General features: G+C 35.4%; 2 pseudogenes; both read left to right on the forward strand.

The window, feature by feature from the left end:
* The first annotated feature begins 2,434 nt into the window (after positions 1–2,434).
* LOC143390198 (olfactory receptor 4C15-like) lies at positions 2,435–3,419 on the forward strand (annotated as a pseudogene).
* A 12,287-nt stretch (positions 3,420–15,706) lies between these two features.
* Positions 15,707–16,646, forward strand: LOC143390210 (olfactory receptor 4C15-like; annotated as a pseudogene).
* Positions 16,647–17,278: the final 632 nt, after the last annotated feature.

Raw genomic sequence — 17,278 nt, forward strand, 5'->3', positions numbered from 1 at the left:
ATCAGAGGCTACTAGGGACATTCAAAAGTGCAGTGCATTTCAAAATATTATTTGTTCCTAATAATGAACACTCGTATTTTTATATTTATGCATTTCTCTGATTTTCATAAGAAACCTATTAATAGAAAACTCATAAATAGAAGAAATATAACCTGAGCCCAAAAGAATTTTAAGGATTTTACATAACTTGATCTGTGACATGGAACAAACAGAAGGATCTGGATTTGAACCAAGGTTTACACAATCTGGTCCAGATGTGCTTAGGCATCTCCTTTCTGTCTTTCCTCCTTTGGTCCTAGAGTAAGATGAACACTCCTGGTTTAGGCATTGCTATCCTTTATTATGTAATAAGTGGTTTCCAATGGACCCAATGTACATTCAGACTTTGTTTTATATTGTTCTCTTTTTAGTGGCTATGAAGTTGAAAGTACAGATGTTGGTCAGGAATGACCTGAGAACACAATTAAAATGGTATTAACGGAAGCAAACAAATAAGTATTAATTTACACAATATATAATAGTTCATTATAAAAACTTAATTGTTTCTGCTTACTCTAAATGGGAGGTATAAACACAGTTGAGTTTTTATTCTCACATAAATCCCATTATACTTCATCTTTTGATATATATATACATATATATGTGTATACATATATACACATATATATGTAGAAAAGAGTATATGGACACACACATATGCTATTTCACTGATATATTTCAGTGACTTGCAGGTGAGGACACTTTCATTCATTCTTTGAAGTTGTGTTTGTCTGTGGACTGATGTCAAGAATTCAGGTGATTACCTGGAGGATTTGTGGAGGAGCTTTCTACAGGCAAGGCTGCCAGCTTCTTTATGTAAGAAGTACATAAAGAAGTAACTACAAACTGGTAAGGGCCCGTTATCATAAGCAACATTTCCACACTTTCAAATTTGACCTCATGATAACCCTGGGAGGTGAGATCAATGAACATTTCTGCCTGATGAGATGGTCTCATCAATTTGAAATATTTAACTTGAGTTATAACTGATGAGAATGGATCCTGTTATAGTGAGCATTGGCAAAGGAAGAATGAAGCCTCTAGACTTTGGCTGACAGTTAACCTCTTCTCTTCCTCACCTAGGTGGTTGTTGCTGATTTGCATGTCTGGGGGAATGGCCGTTCCTCATCACTTGTTGGATTTCCTTCACCAAGTTGCCTCATTCTAACATGAACAAGGAATTAGAGGTTTCAAGTTTACAAGTGGACAGAAAATCTAGAAATATCAGCCTGCAGTGAAGTCCTTGCTGGAAAAGAAAAATTCCCATCCATTTCCTGTTGATCCAGGGGAAAGGACTTGGTTTGAGCATGGGGACAGAGGTGCAGTGTGTGACATCCCATATCAAGCATCTGTTGTTTACTTGAACATAAGGTCTTTAAGCTTGAGTTTCCAATTGGTAGAATGAGATAATAACACCTAACACAGACTGACTTCTAGACAATGAGTTCTGAGCTGGAGCTGGCCTTGAATTGACTTAGGGATCATGATAACCCTCAGGAGTTATCATAATAAATAACAATATCAATATACTTATATATGTTTCATGGATATTTTAGAGCTAGAAAATTTTCCATGTGTTCTCCTTTTTTTTTAAAAAAAAAGAATGAGTTAATTCATCTAAAGGCCAATTAAACTTGAATTTTTAAAGAAACATAGCAGGAGTAGTCATTATTTTTGAGTACCTCTTAAAGTGCATGTTTTTCTACTTATTTTTGTAGATAAGACTTTCTATACTAACAGTTTGCAGGCTTTCTATACTAACAGTTTGCAGGCTGTTCTCCACTGTTTCATGCCTATGGCAGGCATGGTTAATAAATCACTGTATTTTTCTAATTTCAGAATGATTCCCAATCATTTGCCTTGGAAATCGCTTGAAAAAAAAATTCTTCTTCTTTAATATATGTACATGCTTTCATTTCCCCTTATTAAAAGCCTGACATTTTGAAGTATTCTACAGTTCATCCTCACCTTAATTTTTCTGACCTCTGATAACTACATTCAACAAATGTCACATTTTTGTTCTCAGTGATAATAATTCAATAAGCTCTACTCACAATAATATTAAAATACTTATAAGTAGTCTGCAGGTGGTATACTCCTGTAATCCCAGAGGCTCAGAAGGTGAAGGCAGGAGGATTCCAAGTTCAAAGCTGGTCTCAGCAACTTAACAAGACCATAAGACACTTAGTGAGATTTTGTCTCAAAAAATTAAAAAAGAGCTGGCAGTGTGTCTTAGTGCTTATACACCACAAGGTTCAATTACTGGTATAAAAATAAATCATAAATAAATAACAGCTTGTTGGTGTGACTATTACTATTAAAACTAGTTTGATGCAATTTTTATTCTACTTGCAGAACCACATCATCAGTTTTATGTTAACCATTTCATAAGATCATGAAAAATCAAAGCTTCATAACTGAATTTATCTTCATGGGGCTTTCACAAAATCCTACTATTCAGAAAATCTTATTTGTTGTGTTTTTGTTGGTCTACATTGCGACTGTTGTAGGCAATATGCTGATTGTAGTGACCATCCTCTGTAGCCCTGCACTGCTGGACTCCCCTATGTACTTCTTCTTGGCAGTCTTGTCCTTCCTGGATGCCTGCTACTCCTCTGCCATCACACCAAAGATGGTTGTGGACTCCATTCGTAAAAGGAAAGTCATCACGTTTGAAGGATGCATGATTCAACTTTTTACTGAACACTTATTTGGTGGGGTAGAGGTGATTATCCTCTCAGCCATGGCCTATGACCGCTATGTGGCCATTTGCAAGCCCTTGCACTACTCTGCCATCATGAACTGGAGGCTCTGTGGCATTCTGGTGGGGGTGTCCTGGATAGGTGGCTTCTTGCATGCCATCACACTGGTTCTGCTCACTTTCAACCTTCCCTTCTGTGGCTCTAATGTCATCGATCACTTCATATGTGAGTTGTACCCATTACTGGAGCTGGCCTGCACTGACACTCATGTCCTAGGCCTTCTGGTGGTCGCCAACAGTGGGTTAATCTGCATCGTCAACTTCTCCTTGTTGCTGGTCTCCTATGGCGTCATCTTGTTCTCCCTGAGAAAACACAGTGCTGAAGGGCGGAGGAAAGCTCTGTCCACCTGTGGATCTCACATTACTGTTGTGGTTTTGTATTTTGTCCCATGCATATTTATATATGCACGGCCTCCATCTACCTTCTCTTTTGATAAAGAAGTGGAAATGTTTTACACTGTCTTCACTCCCTTGCTCAATCCTTTGGTTTATACTCTGAGAAACAAGGAAATGAAAAGTGCCATGAGGAAATTGTGGATGAGACTTGGTGGTTTCTGATAAATATATTATATTACAGTACAAAAAGTATGATGTAGAGTATAAAGAAGTTATTATTTAGTTAGACAATTTTTGGCATATTCCTTATATGGAAAGAGATTACATATTTCTAAGAAGATATTATACTGAGAAGGGGAGTAAGTGTTGCCTACTCAATAGCTGTCATATGAAAATTAAAGATAGTTCAATTTTATATTTTCTTAAATTTATTAAAAATTGGAAAGGATTTAACTTATAAGAATGATTTCCATTCATATTATGCTTTGTAAAGTAGAAAAATATTTGTGGAAGAAAATATTAGAAATTAGAACATTTGAAGTGAAAAGAATGTTCAGTATCAGAATGTTCTCTGATACTGAATTCATTGATTCTGATGTAGAACATCAGGATTTAAGAATATCAAAGAGATGTCGTTCTTTTAAGGCACACTTCATCTTAAATGTGGATCGATCATCATATGCTAGAGTTGAGACACTTCTTGAATTTGAGAGCTAACATCTGATTGGTCCACTGCTGCCTATGGTAGTGGTCCCTTGGGTCAAGTGACCACCTCATACCAATCAGCTACTGCAGAGAAGTTGGAGCTATTCCACAGGAGGGTCAGCATTACAATCAAAGTTAACTTCTGAGACAATGCACTACTAGGTATATCAGGTCAAAGCTACAGGTGTAGGGGGCACACTTTCCCCACACTCCCACAGAGGGAATAGAAAGCAGAAGAACCAGATGTAAATGCAGATTTTCAAAAGAGGATTGACTACAGTTTACTTGGTGATTTTAATTTTCCTGAGTTCATGTTCCCAAGTTCAAATAATTCATTTGAGCAATTATCAATAAAGAGATTTTTACAATTTATAAAAATACTTGGTTTTATTACTATACTTTATTTGTCTCAGGTTGTCAAGTGTAACAGGTAGTAAATTTATTGAGAGTTTAATGTTTATATTTTTCCAGAAAAACAAAAACAAACAAACAAACAACAACAACAACAACAACAACAAAAACGGAAAAAAACACTCATAATATGCTAGTTGAGTATTATTGGTAAAAATAGTAAATAACCTCTTTTTTCCCCTCTCCTTAAATTTTCATGCCACCCTCAAAGTAAAAGACTATATTAGTAGTCTTTCTCATAATAGACATGCAAATGATACTAGTAATTTCATTCATCACCCCTGAAAATGTACTTCAAGTATTACATTGTTAGTCTAAAACCTCACCTGGACAATGTGGGTGTCCTGCAGGAGACTAAGAAGTGTGACAAGGCTCAGACATGCAAATGTGCTTCTCCTTCACCTTTTCCTTTCTTCACATCTGCCTGTCTTCAGAGTGGGAGTAGCTTCTTCATGCCCTCTGCCTTCCAAGTTCCTCATATTTGACTTCATTTATCCCTAAGAACTAGCTCAAGAATCATGGATCTGCTAGATTGGCTCCATTGCTTTATGCACTTGTGAAGCCAAGATTTGAAATGTAGCTATAAAATAAAACACTATTCTGTCCAGTTTCACTGACCAACACCAATTCATGTTTGTTCCACCATATGCTCAAATTCAAGCATTTTAAAATTATTTTAATGCCCAACATTTATTTCATCATGGATTTTGTAGTTATATACAAGGTGAAAATTCACTAATATTCAGCAGGGAAATAAACAAATACTGAAAGACATGTACCTAACCCTTTCATTCCCACTAGTTTATTGAACAACAGTAATTCAAAATTCTCCCCCAAACAATGGTTGCTTTGGTTTTCCATTTTGTTTTCTATGTTGATTACTTTGGCATGGTGAAGCTCATTTCAATCTTTTCAATTTTTAGGCCATTAAATGTTATGCTAATTATAATTTTAGTAATAATAGTTATTGTAATTATTCAAAGAGTTTTCAGAAACACATTATGATTATGTAAAAAGTGTGAATTAAGAAAAATGTCTCTGGCTATCCGAGAGAAGAAAATACAGAACAAGATCCTAATTTTAAAATATTATTCAGAAATGACATTTTGTGAAATCATAAGTCTGATACATTCTTGACTTTATTCATTGTTTTATTTAGGTTTTCCCTCCTAAATTATGCTTTGTCTACTATGGATTGTGGCTCACTCTCGCACTGTGGTTAATATTCTTTCTGATTCCCAAGTTATCTTTCTTCTGTGGCTCTTAGTAAAAATGTCATTTTCCTTTTGGCTCTGACTCCTCCCCATGTCCTCTAATCATTTAAATATTTTTCTCACCATTATTTTTCAAATATGTGTATAAACTGATATTCTTTTTGACTCATCCTGAAGATTGCATCCAATACTGTAGTCAGAATGAAAAGGCCAGTGGTTTCTTCTCTAATCTTTCTATGGTTTCTTAGACTTATATTGGCCCCACCTGGATGCTTAGAATGTGGGCTGTGCATGGCATAGGGGTGGTGTATTAAGAGAGTCATTTCAGGGAGTTTGAAAATGCAAGTTCTCACCCTGGATCTCTGATGGCTCCCTACAAAACTCTACCACTCACTTTCACATGACCTGTGCATTGTGGTTTTAATATATTGTAAAATAGTTTAAATGAGTAATGTTGAAGTAAAAATGAAAGAATGATATCTTACAGATTGTATGATTCAATAAACAGGCACACAGTTTAACACTTGATGACATTAGTAAGTAAGTTGCCCACTCGGTGCAATCTGGAACGGCTTTTCTGAGAAGCTGGGTTTAATCTGGTGCTATGTCCACAGCAGAAATGGAAAGTGGAGGTGAGAGCAGAGGAAGGGCTGAGGGTGTGACACATGGAACCATCAGAGAATGTATTCAGGAGGAACAGCAATTGTTAGCTTGGAACATGGAAGAACTCAAGTTCTAGGAGAAAAAGCGGAAAGGCTTATGGTACAGGGAGCTGTGAAAGTCACAGTAAGCATCTCAACCAGTTCATTTGAGAACTGTAGTAATTATTTCATCATTTTTATGAATCAACATATTTTCAAATGCATATGTATATGTATACACACACACACACACACACACACACACACACACACACACGTTTATTTAGTTAGTTTTGGTATCAGGGTTTGAACCCAGGGGTGCAGGTTCTTCGCTCAGCCCTATCTTCAGCTCTTTTCTTTTTCCTCTTTTATTTTGAAACAGGGTCTTGCTAAGTTTCTTAGGGCCTTGTTAATTTGCTGAGGCTGGGTTTGAATTTGTGATCCTCCTGCCTTTTCCTCCTGAGTCCTTGGGATTACAGGTGTGCATTACTGTCCCAGCTCACTTTTTTTTTTTTTTTTTCAAATGATAGGAATAAAGTAAAAAAAAAAAAAAAAATAGGAGTGGTTGGAAAAAGAGAAAATAGTTAATACCTGAATTTTTTTCTTTGTTTAGAGAAATAAAATAAGCATCTCAATAAAGCCCTCTGAGAATCTACTTAAAGTATTCTAGGATTGGCGACTATCATATTGAAATTTAGATATGTTGGCTTGAATATTTGGTCTTCATGATCTATTGATTTTCACAATAACATCACATGGGTTTCTCACCTCAATTGAGGAGTTGTTTTTTTTTTTTTCTGCCACTAAGTTGTGTGAACATTTTTAAAAAGAATTTATGATTACCAAACACTGTACAGAACATTTCTGTGTTTAGTAATATAAACTATTCTCTTAAAGCTGAGGGAAGATATTTAGTTTTTATGTACTCCACAGAGAAGACTTGAGAGTAAGCTCTTTTGAGTCTTCTATAAGAAACACATTGGCATTGAGGGATCGGGTTTGGAATGCCTTGCATGCCAGTCTTTATTGTATGGGGACCACCATGAGTCTGCTTGTATTTTTTACTGAATTACTAACTGGAGGAAACAGAAAGATGGATATCTTTGTGGTTCTCTGGCATCTGAAGGAAGTAGGCTGTTTGCTATGGGTAACCTCAAAGTCCAATTTTGTATAATTTAGGTTTTAAAGGAAGGAAAAATTTGATTAAATAAGTCAGGCTGATTTTTGCTCTCAGATATCTTGATGAAGACTCTAACATATTTCTATGCTTCTGAATTTTATCCTTCACTAATGAACATAAATAAAAATTTCTTAACCTTGTTTTCATGGTCTACAGCTAAGAAGACAACTTATTTCCAAATTTTCCTTCTATGACCATGGAGTCTGCCTAACTAGAATTTTCATGTTGCTCTATCTATTCAAGAAAACATTATGATTTTTCTTTCTGCCCATGCCAATCTTTTAAAATTAATTTTATTGTTTTTATATTTACTAAAGGTATTTGGAGCTGTCATTCATATCTTCTAATCATTGTGAAAAAATTAGGATGATCTATGGTACCATTATAAATTATGTCACTCTTGAGAAGAATTGCATGGTTTAAAATAGTATTGTAGATGTATTATGGGTCAGTGAATAATTGAAGTCACCCTTTTTGAGAAATAAAAATTATGACTAGGAAAACACTGTTTCACCGTTTCAGTACTAATAGTCATAATGACGGTAATTACTCCAGTTGCACACAGTGCACAGCCACATCTTCTATATACTTTGCACATATTGAATTGTCTAGCTTTCCTAGAATCCTTTAAAGGTAGGTTTTCGAATCATTGATGTTCCACAGGTGAAGATCAAGGGGCTGGTTGAATGTCAGATCTTTGGTGGGCAGTTGAGGGTGGTTTTTGACCAGAGGAAGTGTGGCTTCAAAGTGCATTCTGATCATTGACATAACACACTTCTCAATATGATTTTTTTTATATGTCTGAGCGTCTATTTGGAAACCTGATTATGTGAATTAAATATTCCAGATTTTAAATTATCTGACTAATCTTTCTTCCTGCTTTAGTTGCAGTGTGTGGCTGCAGGGCTATGGACGCATTCACCAAATATCACATTATGGCATGCAGTGATTAAAGTACCATGTTGCAGAAAAAAATGGTTAAAGATTTCAAGAAACAAGATGACCAGATGTGTAGTTTTATTCTTGTACTAAAAAATTCTAAATGCTCAATTTTCCATGAACAAGAAAGGAGTTATTGTTCACATCTCTTTTTCCATCCTCTGGTCATTGTATTTTTGTCTGTGATCATTATCAAAAAAGACCATGTAAGAGAGTCTCTGGAGGACAGGAATCTTGGGCAGCCCAATAAATGATAGGATGCTTGAGTGTGATGAAAATGGAGTTTAAAATGGTAATAAAGGAGCTTCAGAGTCATTATTTCAACATAAACAGATTCTGCAGAGAAAAAGAAGAGATGATTCCTGGACATGATGGAGACATGCCCACTCAGTAGGAAGAGTCTTCACAGTCTCTGATTTATGCCTCCTGTTTGCTCACTTCATCTACAAATCACTACATCTGACACTGTTTCAAGAATTTAGAAAATACACTCTTTAGTCAAATTGTTTGTTATTCTTTACATCCTGCTGATTATATAAAGACCATTCCTGTAAGAACATTTAGCTGACCCTGCACATCACAAGAGAGGCCATGATTTTACCAACAATCATTTTCTAATGAATTGGTAGCACTCATTCCTCCCCCTCATAATGACTAAACATGTTTTCACAAAAAGTGATCAGGCAGTCCTAAAATATTTTTGGATGTGTGCCTGTTTTTGAAAAATGGTCTTGGTAATTAAAGAAAAAAAATGTCAGAAGAAATGGAGGACTGAGTCTATTCAATGTCAGAACTTAGTTTACTGCTTACTTAGTGCTATAAAGTCATAAAGAATTCTTAAGAAGAGATTTTCCCCAAATTAAATAATTCTTCTGAAGAAATCTTTTGTCATTTTCAAATTTTATGCTAAAGGTGGAATTTAAAAATGATAAACAAATAGAAAGAAGACCTGTAGGATAGAAGAAGAGGATGAAGGGGAAGAAAGAAGGGAGGGAAAAGGGTAGTACTGTGATTGAAATTGAGCAAACTAGATTATATGCATTTATGGTTATGTAAGAATGAACTCCACTAGTATTTCTAAATACAGTGTACTAACAAAAGCATAAAAAGAAAAAGGAATATCAGAATGATCTAACTCATAAAATATATTGCCAATGAGCATAAAATGCATGGGGAAGAATGAAATATTGGCTAAATCATGGAAGAGCAAATTGCTACCCCACACTTCCTTTTATTCACATTTCTCTGTCTGTGCCTCCCTCTATCTCTGTTTCTTTTTTGAGTCAAAATAAACAAATAATCACCCCATTTTTTACAATTGTGCAAATAGTATTCATTTCATGACCTGCACTACTGTATCTTTGTGATATAATTTCCCTTTTATCCAACTCTATTTTTCTAACAGAAAGAAATAAAGGATTAAGCAAAGCAGGGCAAAGACTACAGTGGAAGTGGCATGTGGAAGTCCAGATGTGTAGGTAGCATCTCATCACTGATGGGCATTTTTGAAATATCACCCTGACCAGGAGTGTGATCCATGTCAGGAAATTCTTCCATATCGTATCAGTACTCACATGTATAATTTCAATTAAAAGAAAATAACACTTGCTTCTTAATTGTATGAATGATTAACAATGGTGCTTCTGAGCCTTAGCTCTTTTTTCATAAATCACTTTGATTCTATATTTTTTTTCCTTTGGGGAATGAACAGAAATAAAAATAGGACACAATGATTAAAACTGTATAAAGTAGCAAATGGTTTGTCGTGGGTCCTCCTAAAGGGCCTGAGGAGCTGCTTCTGAGTTTTCCCTTGAGCATTAGTCTCCCAGCTGTATTCCCTTATACCACACAGATCTGCCTTATCATCATCCAGATTCAAAGAGAAAAAAATCCTTTAATCTCCAGAAATCATGTTTTTAGTTTTAAAATTATTGATTCTCTAAATTAACTTTAAAAAAAATTAAATTAATGTATACCCTCAATGTACTTTTATGTAAAATGCTTTTCTCTAATAAGCATTCCTTGCTACATTACTCCATAAACAGTATTCATTTTCTTCATAGACTGAAGAAAGGATTTCCTATCACAGAACTCTGCTCTTATACTTAGTAATATAAGAGTTCTTTGCCTGAATACTGCAAAGAGGTGCTATGTCCCATCCTCTTATACACTCTACTCTATTCCTGAGTAAGATAGGACATGAAAACATCTTTTATTAGCCCAAGAGAATTAAAAAAAAAAAGAAGAAGGAAAAAAAACCTGTTATGCAGGGGCACAAAAATTTTGTAAATGCTTGAGCAAGTGAAAAGTCACATAAAATTGTGTTAATCGGGCTAATGGGAAAATTTCATTCCCTTGGGAGACTGAGAAGATATTCTGAAGGCTCATGTTCTCTCAGGGAGTCTCTTTAAATTCCAGTCAGAAGCCAAGGCAGAAAATTTACTTCATTTTTCTTTTGCTTTAAGATATTGCTTTGTTTCAAGGCAGCACTTTAGCAGCACTGGGAACGTTCTCCACTTCAACTGCCAGAGGTGTTCTTCCTCTCTGAAATGTAGAAGGAAGAGTTGGGAAAAAAGAGCATCACTCTTTGGCCATTACCAGAGTGTTTGAGGGACTGATGCATGGTGAGATTTCTAATTCACACTTCTGAATTTTCAGAAAAGTTTTTCAATGTTGATGTAGTGCTTCAAAGTGAAGGTGTTGTGGTCATGTTCTCATGGTTAATGCCATGCACTGTCCTTTTGCTTAATAACTATGTGCACTTGATTTAGCTGTATAACATCTCTGGCCCCCAAATCCCTCATGTTTAGTGGGGATTCTTCCAAGATGAAGGGATGCGGCAGGGGATGAAATAATGCAGGTGGAGAGAGAAGACAGCACTGGACGTCTGAAAGAACCCAATACACAGCTGTTGTTACAGAATTCAATTCTTTCTCCTATTTTTCTCCTCTTCCTTCCTTTGCTTTCGGAGCTCCTATGAAATTAAATTCATACTCAGCTTTTGATCTTTGAGTAAAAACTGAATAACTTAAGATTTCAAGTTAATGTTTTTCTACTATTTCTCCAGTAAACACTTACTTGTTCCTTCTAAACACATTCTCATTTATCCTCTAGTGATATCTCCATCCTAAAGCTTTAGATTATAAGGTGAATATTATGAATCTGTATCAAAGTACAGATGTAGGAGCATGATACATTTAAGTACTACTGTGCCAATCATAGATACTGATAGAGAAAATATAAAACTCACTATTGCCATAACCACAGACTAACAAATGGCATAGGGAAGGACATTAAAAATGAGAAAAAGAGACTCGTTTGGAAGCTTCTGATTTAACTGTCTATGTAATTTGCTAAGTGTGCTTGATGTCATAGATTGCATTGGACTCTTGCTGCAGAATTGTTCAGTAAAACCCAAGTGGCTGATTTTCAGAACTGCTTCAGGACTAGTTGTCATAGCTTGGTCTCACACCTGCAATTAGCTAAATCACTCAGACAACAGAAAAAGAGGTTCAGGCATCTGTTGAGAAGTAAACCAGAAAGAATGGATATTTTCTCACCTACATTAAGTATAAATGTTGAGACATCCAGGGAAATCAGCACAACTACACTGAGGAGAAAGGAAAGAACCAGCTATCTGATAAGAATGTATATCTTAGGTAGCCAGGAAAGGGAATATGCTTAATTAGAGGGGACATGCTTGATTAGGCAGGACAAGTGATAAATATTTAATTGGAGAAGAAGAATCCTAGATCAAATATATGCTAAATTTAAGAAATGTTACATGAATGTTAGTTATAAGTAGGATCTTAATTTATTTTTTAATTTGTAAAAGTAACTATTTAATAAAATGTATGAAAAATTGACCTACATTATAATATACCTAAAATTGATATTGAAGAAATATGGAGGTTAGAGAGGGTTGGGTCCATGGTGTGATCATTTATAGAAAGTTTTCAGTAGTTTAAAATTTTAGTTTAAGACTGGGTTATTTTAGCTTGTTAGTTCCACCTTTGCAAATAAATTAACCATAAAGCTCACACTTTATTTCTGAACTTTAAGGAAATTTGAAGTTTAGGTCTTTAATCTTGATGTTTAATTCTAAATATTACTATAATAGTAACAAAACATATTTCAAACAAAGAGTCTGCCATTGTTATATGTTCCCTTCTAAATTATGAAATATATTTAAAATATTTATAAACTGTCACTTATTTTTTCTTCTGCATTTCTCATGTTATAAAATACTTCATATTTTATGTCCTCATGTTACAAATGTTTTATTGATAGTATCCTATGATGATAATTTGTAATAGCCATATTAATATGAACATCTTAATTGCTGAATATTTTAGATATTTCTCTATTTCCAAAATTAACACTGTATAATTTTCCAATGTAAAATTTCCCTATCTCTTTTTGTTATTAAAATAAATTTATCTGCCTGGGGCTATTAGTATAAGCAATGCAAAGCATATTTATGATTCTGGAATCATTTACTAATATATTTTTCAGGAGTCTAACATTAATGAATCAATTTCATTTCCATTTTAGAGTAGGAGTCATTTTTTGTGGGGGGGTGTATCAGGAATGTAACTCAGGGGCACTCAGCAACTAAGTCACATCCCTAACCCTATTTTGCATTTTATTTAGAGACAGGGTCTCACTGAGTTGCTTATGCCCCATTTTTGCTGAGGCTGGTTTGAACTCACAATTCTCCTGCTTCACCCTCCCTGAGGCACTGTGATTACAGGTGTGAGTGAGCCACACCCAGTGACGGGTCATTTTTTTTTAAGATGCACACAATGTCTTTATTTTGTTTATTTATTTTTGTGTGGTGCTGAGGATAGAACCCAGTGCCTCACACATGCTAGGCAAGTGCTATACTGCTCAGCCACAACCCCAGTCCTGAGGATTCATTTTTTAAAGGATGATTTTACAAAGACATATTATTGTTTTGACTTGCTCAGTTTTATCTCATTTTATTCATGCAAACACTTCTTAAAATATTGCTGACATAAAAGCTCACATCTTCCTTTGGTTTACTTTTTTTTTTAGATCAGAAAGTTTAGGCATGGTAGGTCATTCCTATTAACCCTTAAACTGGGATTCCTACATTTTTGATTAAAAAAATGAACAATTTTTTTCCTTTTGCTTAATTATTTATTTGGAATAACTTTCAATTAACAGAAATAATATGGTGTAGAGGGTTCTACTATGTTACTCACTTTATTTCCTTGAATACTGTTTTCTTATGTTACCATGTGAAATAATTCAAGACTTTGCAGAGAATGGTGATGTACATCTATAATCTCTGCCACTCAGGTTGTCATTTGTGCTCTGTGTCCCTGGCTGTGGCAGGACATTCTGCACTTCTGACTGCATTGATATTTCTAGTGGATGGCCTCATTGGACTCTCACAAGAACTGGGCAGATAGCTCTTCCTATTAAATTCATTCACAGAGCATAAACTTGGGGCTTTTAGATTTTTTGAGAGTTATAAATAACCAAGTCTGAGTCTCAGAAAGTTTGGAAGCTAAGTCTGTGCAAGAGTGGAACAGATGTTCTTCCTCATCCTTTGCCTTTCCTGCTTTGGCTCTTGGCCAAACTGATCCCTGCTCAATTATATATTGATCTTCTAGGGCTGTTGTCTGATCCAGTGACCTTGTAGCATTTGCTGTATACTCTCGTTTCCTTGGTGATAACATGTGAGCGGTGGACACAGAGCTCACTGTACAGACCTCAGTGAGGAATGAAATGAAAGCGCAGTGACAGTGGCTGCCGTAAAGTCAGCAGAGGACATGTGCTAAGGCACAGAGTTGTGCATGTCAGCTTTATTAATATTTCAAGTTGTTTCTTTATTTATTTTTGGTTCTAAAAGGAAGTCATAAAAATTGGCCCATTTTTCATTCTTGAATATACCCAGTTATTGTTTTGTTTCCTTATTTTAACAACAAAAATCCTTATGTATGCATATATGTACATATAAATATTCATAGACACAAATGCTATTTTCATTTCTGTCATAGTCACTTTTTGAAGCTGTGTCAACTGGAGGCAAATGATTTCAAGAGTTTTTCAAGTATTTATCTGGAGAACTCATGGAAAAGCTTCCTGTGGGTGAGGCCACCTGCTTTGCAAGGAAGGGCATTTTAACATTTATAATTTTATAGTTCCAAATGTGACCATCATTCTAATCCTTGGAGAAGAGTACATAAACTGTGAACATTTCTATCTTATAATAAAGTCAGATAAACTTGAAACTATATATTTTGGAGGATTGTATCTGCTAAGATAGGGTTTCATTGTATAAATAATAAACATATAATAAAGTCTGCAGACTCTAAATTATATTCACCCAGTTATTTTTTTTCCTTATATAGGAAAGGTTAGCAGGGTGCCAATAAGCATTTGTAGGTGGCTGAACACTTGCCTGCGGACGCTTCATGATGTGCTCTGTTTGCTTTATCAAGATTCCTATTCAAACATGAGCAAAGAAATAATATGTTTTAAAGTTACACGTGGATTGAAACTGTAGAGAGACCATGGAGGCCCTGTACTTCTTGCTGGAAAAGAACAAGTCCTATTCCTTTCTCTGTTGACCTTCTTCAAAAGAATTGCATTTTGGAGCTAAAGATTTCATGTTAAAATTCTAAATCAAGCATCTGTTGTTTGCTTCAAATTGAGATTTCTAATTATATATTCTTCTCCGATAAATAAGGATAACAAGACCTCACACAGATTGTGGATCCCAAGCAATTGCTTTCCCTGCATTGTTCCATTTATTCATCATAAACAGGTATTATTTATATTAACTTTTGTTCACATTTTTAAATGATAAATTGCAAGTAAAATCTCAACACATTGTATGTATTTATGCATCAAGCATAGTAGAGCTACACACTTTTTCATACATCTTTCTGTTATATAAAGAATGAATCATATCATTCACAGGACCAATTCCTTCCAAAGTTTTTAATAAATTTTTGAGGAGTAGCCATGGTTTTCAGGAACCACCTCAACTGCCTCTTATTTCTTCTTCTAATGGTAAATGAGGCAGTCCTCTGATCAAACATTGTAGTCTACTCATCCCTGCCTCATTTCATACCTATGGGAGGTGTAATATATAAATAATAGTCTTTCTTTGTTGGTAACCTGAGTATGGCTTCAGAAAGCCTTTCAGTAATTTACTAGGCAGCTACTACACAATGGTTAAAGCTGGACTTTGAAATAAAAAATAACTTCTCCACCATGTTGAAAATCTGGCTTTCTTAAAGTGTACAATAATTTGACTCCACTCAACTTTGCCTGATCTACAACAGCCTTCAATAAATGTCTAATATCATGTTCTCAGTAATAACAAAGCACTCAAATAGGTTCACATAACCCTGCAACAACTAGTTGTTGACGATAATACTATAAATAGCTAATTGTAGGTTAACACAATCACAGTTTTACCTTCACCTTTTCCTTGGAAATCATGCAAAACCAGAGCACTGTAACTGAGTTTGTCCTCCTGGGGCTTTTGAATATTCCAAGAATTCAGAAAATAGTATTTGCTGTGTTTTTGTTGGTCTACATTACAACTGTTGTGGGTAAAATGCTTAATGTAGTGTCCTTCCTCTTCAGCCCTGAACTGCTGGGCTCCCCAGTGTACTTCTTCTTGACATTCCTGTCCTTTCTGGATCCCTGATTCTCCTCTGCCACACATCAAAGATGATCGTGGACTCCCTGTGTGAGAGGAAAACCATCTCTTACAAAAGACACATGATTCAACTTTTTGCTGAGCACTTTCTTGCTGGAGCAGAGGTGTTTGTCCTCATGTCCATAACCTATGACTGCTATGTGGATTTTCAAGCTTTTGCACTACTCTTCCATTGTAAACTGAACCCTCTGTGGCATTCTGGTGGGGATGGCCTGGACAGGAGGCTTCTTGCATCCCATCATACAGATTCTCTTTACATTCCAGCTGCCCTTTAGTGACACCAATGACATTGATCATTTCTTCTGGTACTTGTACCCATTACTAGAGCTGGCCTGCACTGACACATCTTTGGACTTTTTGTGGTTGCTAACAGTGGGTTTATTTGTATTATAATATTCACCATGTTGCTTGTCTCCTGTGGTGTCATCTTGCTCTCTCTCAGAACCCTTGATTCTGAAGGGCAGAGGAAAGCTCTGTCCACCAGTGAAGCTCATTTTGCTGTCGTGTATTTTTTTTTTTTTTGGTCCATACATATTTGCATATGCAATACCTCCTTCTACTTTTCCATTTGACAAAATGGTGGCAATACTTTACACCATGCTAAGCCCCTTGCTCAATCCTTTGACTTACACTTTTAGAAATATGGAAATAAAAAATGCTATGAGGAAAGTAGAAGAGATTGATGGTGGTTTCTGATGAAAAACATAATTATTAAACTTCATAAATAATAATATAATTAGTAACAAATCCAAAATGGGCTTAAACAAAAAACTTGATGGGACCCTCATTAACTCCAAAGTGGTAACACAATTCTATGAAAATATCAGCACTGTGGGGTTGGAGATGACGTTGTTCATTATCTTTTCAGGTATCTACTCAAGTTGGCAAGTCAACATCCTATTGTGGAATTTGAATTTTATGCTTACTTAGAATCTAATATTTTTTAAATGGAAAGAAAAAATTACGTGTCAGATTACAGGCTGCTGACTCCATGGTTGATAAAACTTGTGCATGGATAAAAAAAAAGTATCTTAGAAATTAGAGACAGATACTTAAAGTACTCCAAGTGCAAAGATATTTTGATTTTAGGATATTGATCTCAGTGATGCTGGAGAAAAACAAACCAGAACTCAGGATGCACATTCAGAAGAACATTAGTGGAAGCTTCATTGTGGATTTCCTGTATGCTGTGACCATGTTCTTTAAGATGGGTTCATTGCCATCTCTACTGGTTTAATCATTCTTGAATTTCATAACAGATAGACCCTGATGGCCCAGAGCTCCCTACCTTGGATGATTTTCTCTTTGTTCAGCACAACTTTAGGTCAAATAAACTTCAGAGGGTAA

The sequence above is a fragment of the Callospermophilus lateralis genome, chromosome 2 (assembly GCF_048772815.1).
Source record: "Callospermophilus lateralis isolate mCalLat2 chromosome 2, mCalLat2.hap1, whole genome shotgun sequence".
Taxonomy (NCBI): Eukaryota; Metazoa; Chordata; class Mammalia; order Rodentia; family Sciuridae; genus Callospermophilus; species Callospermophilus lateralis.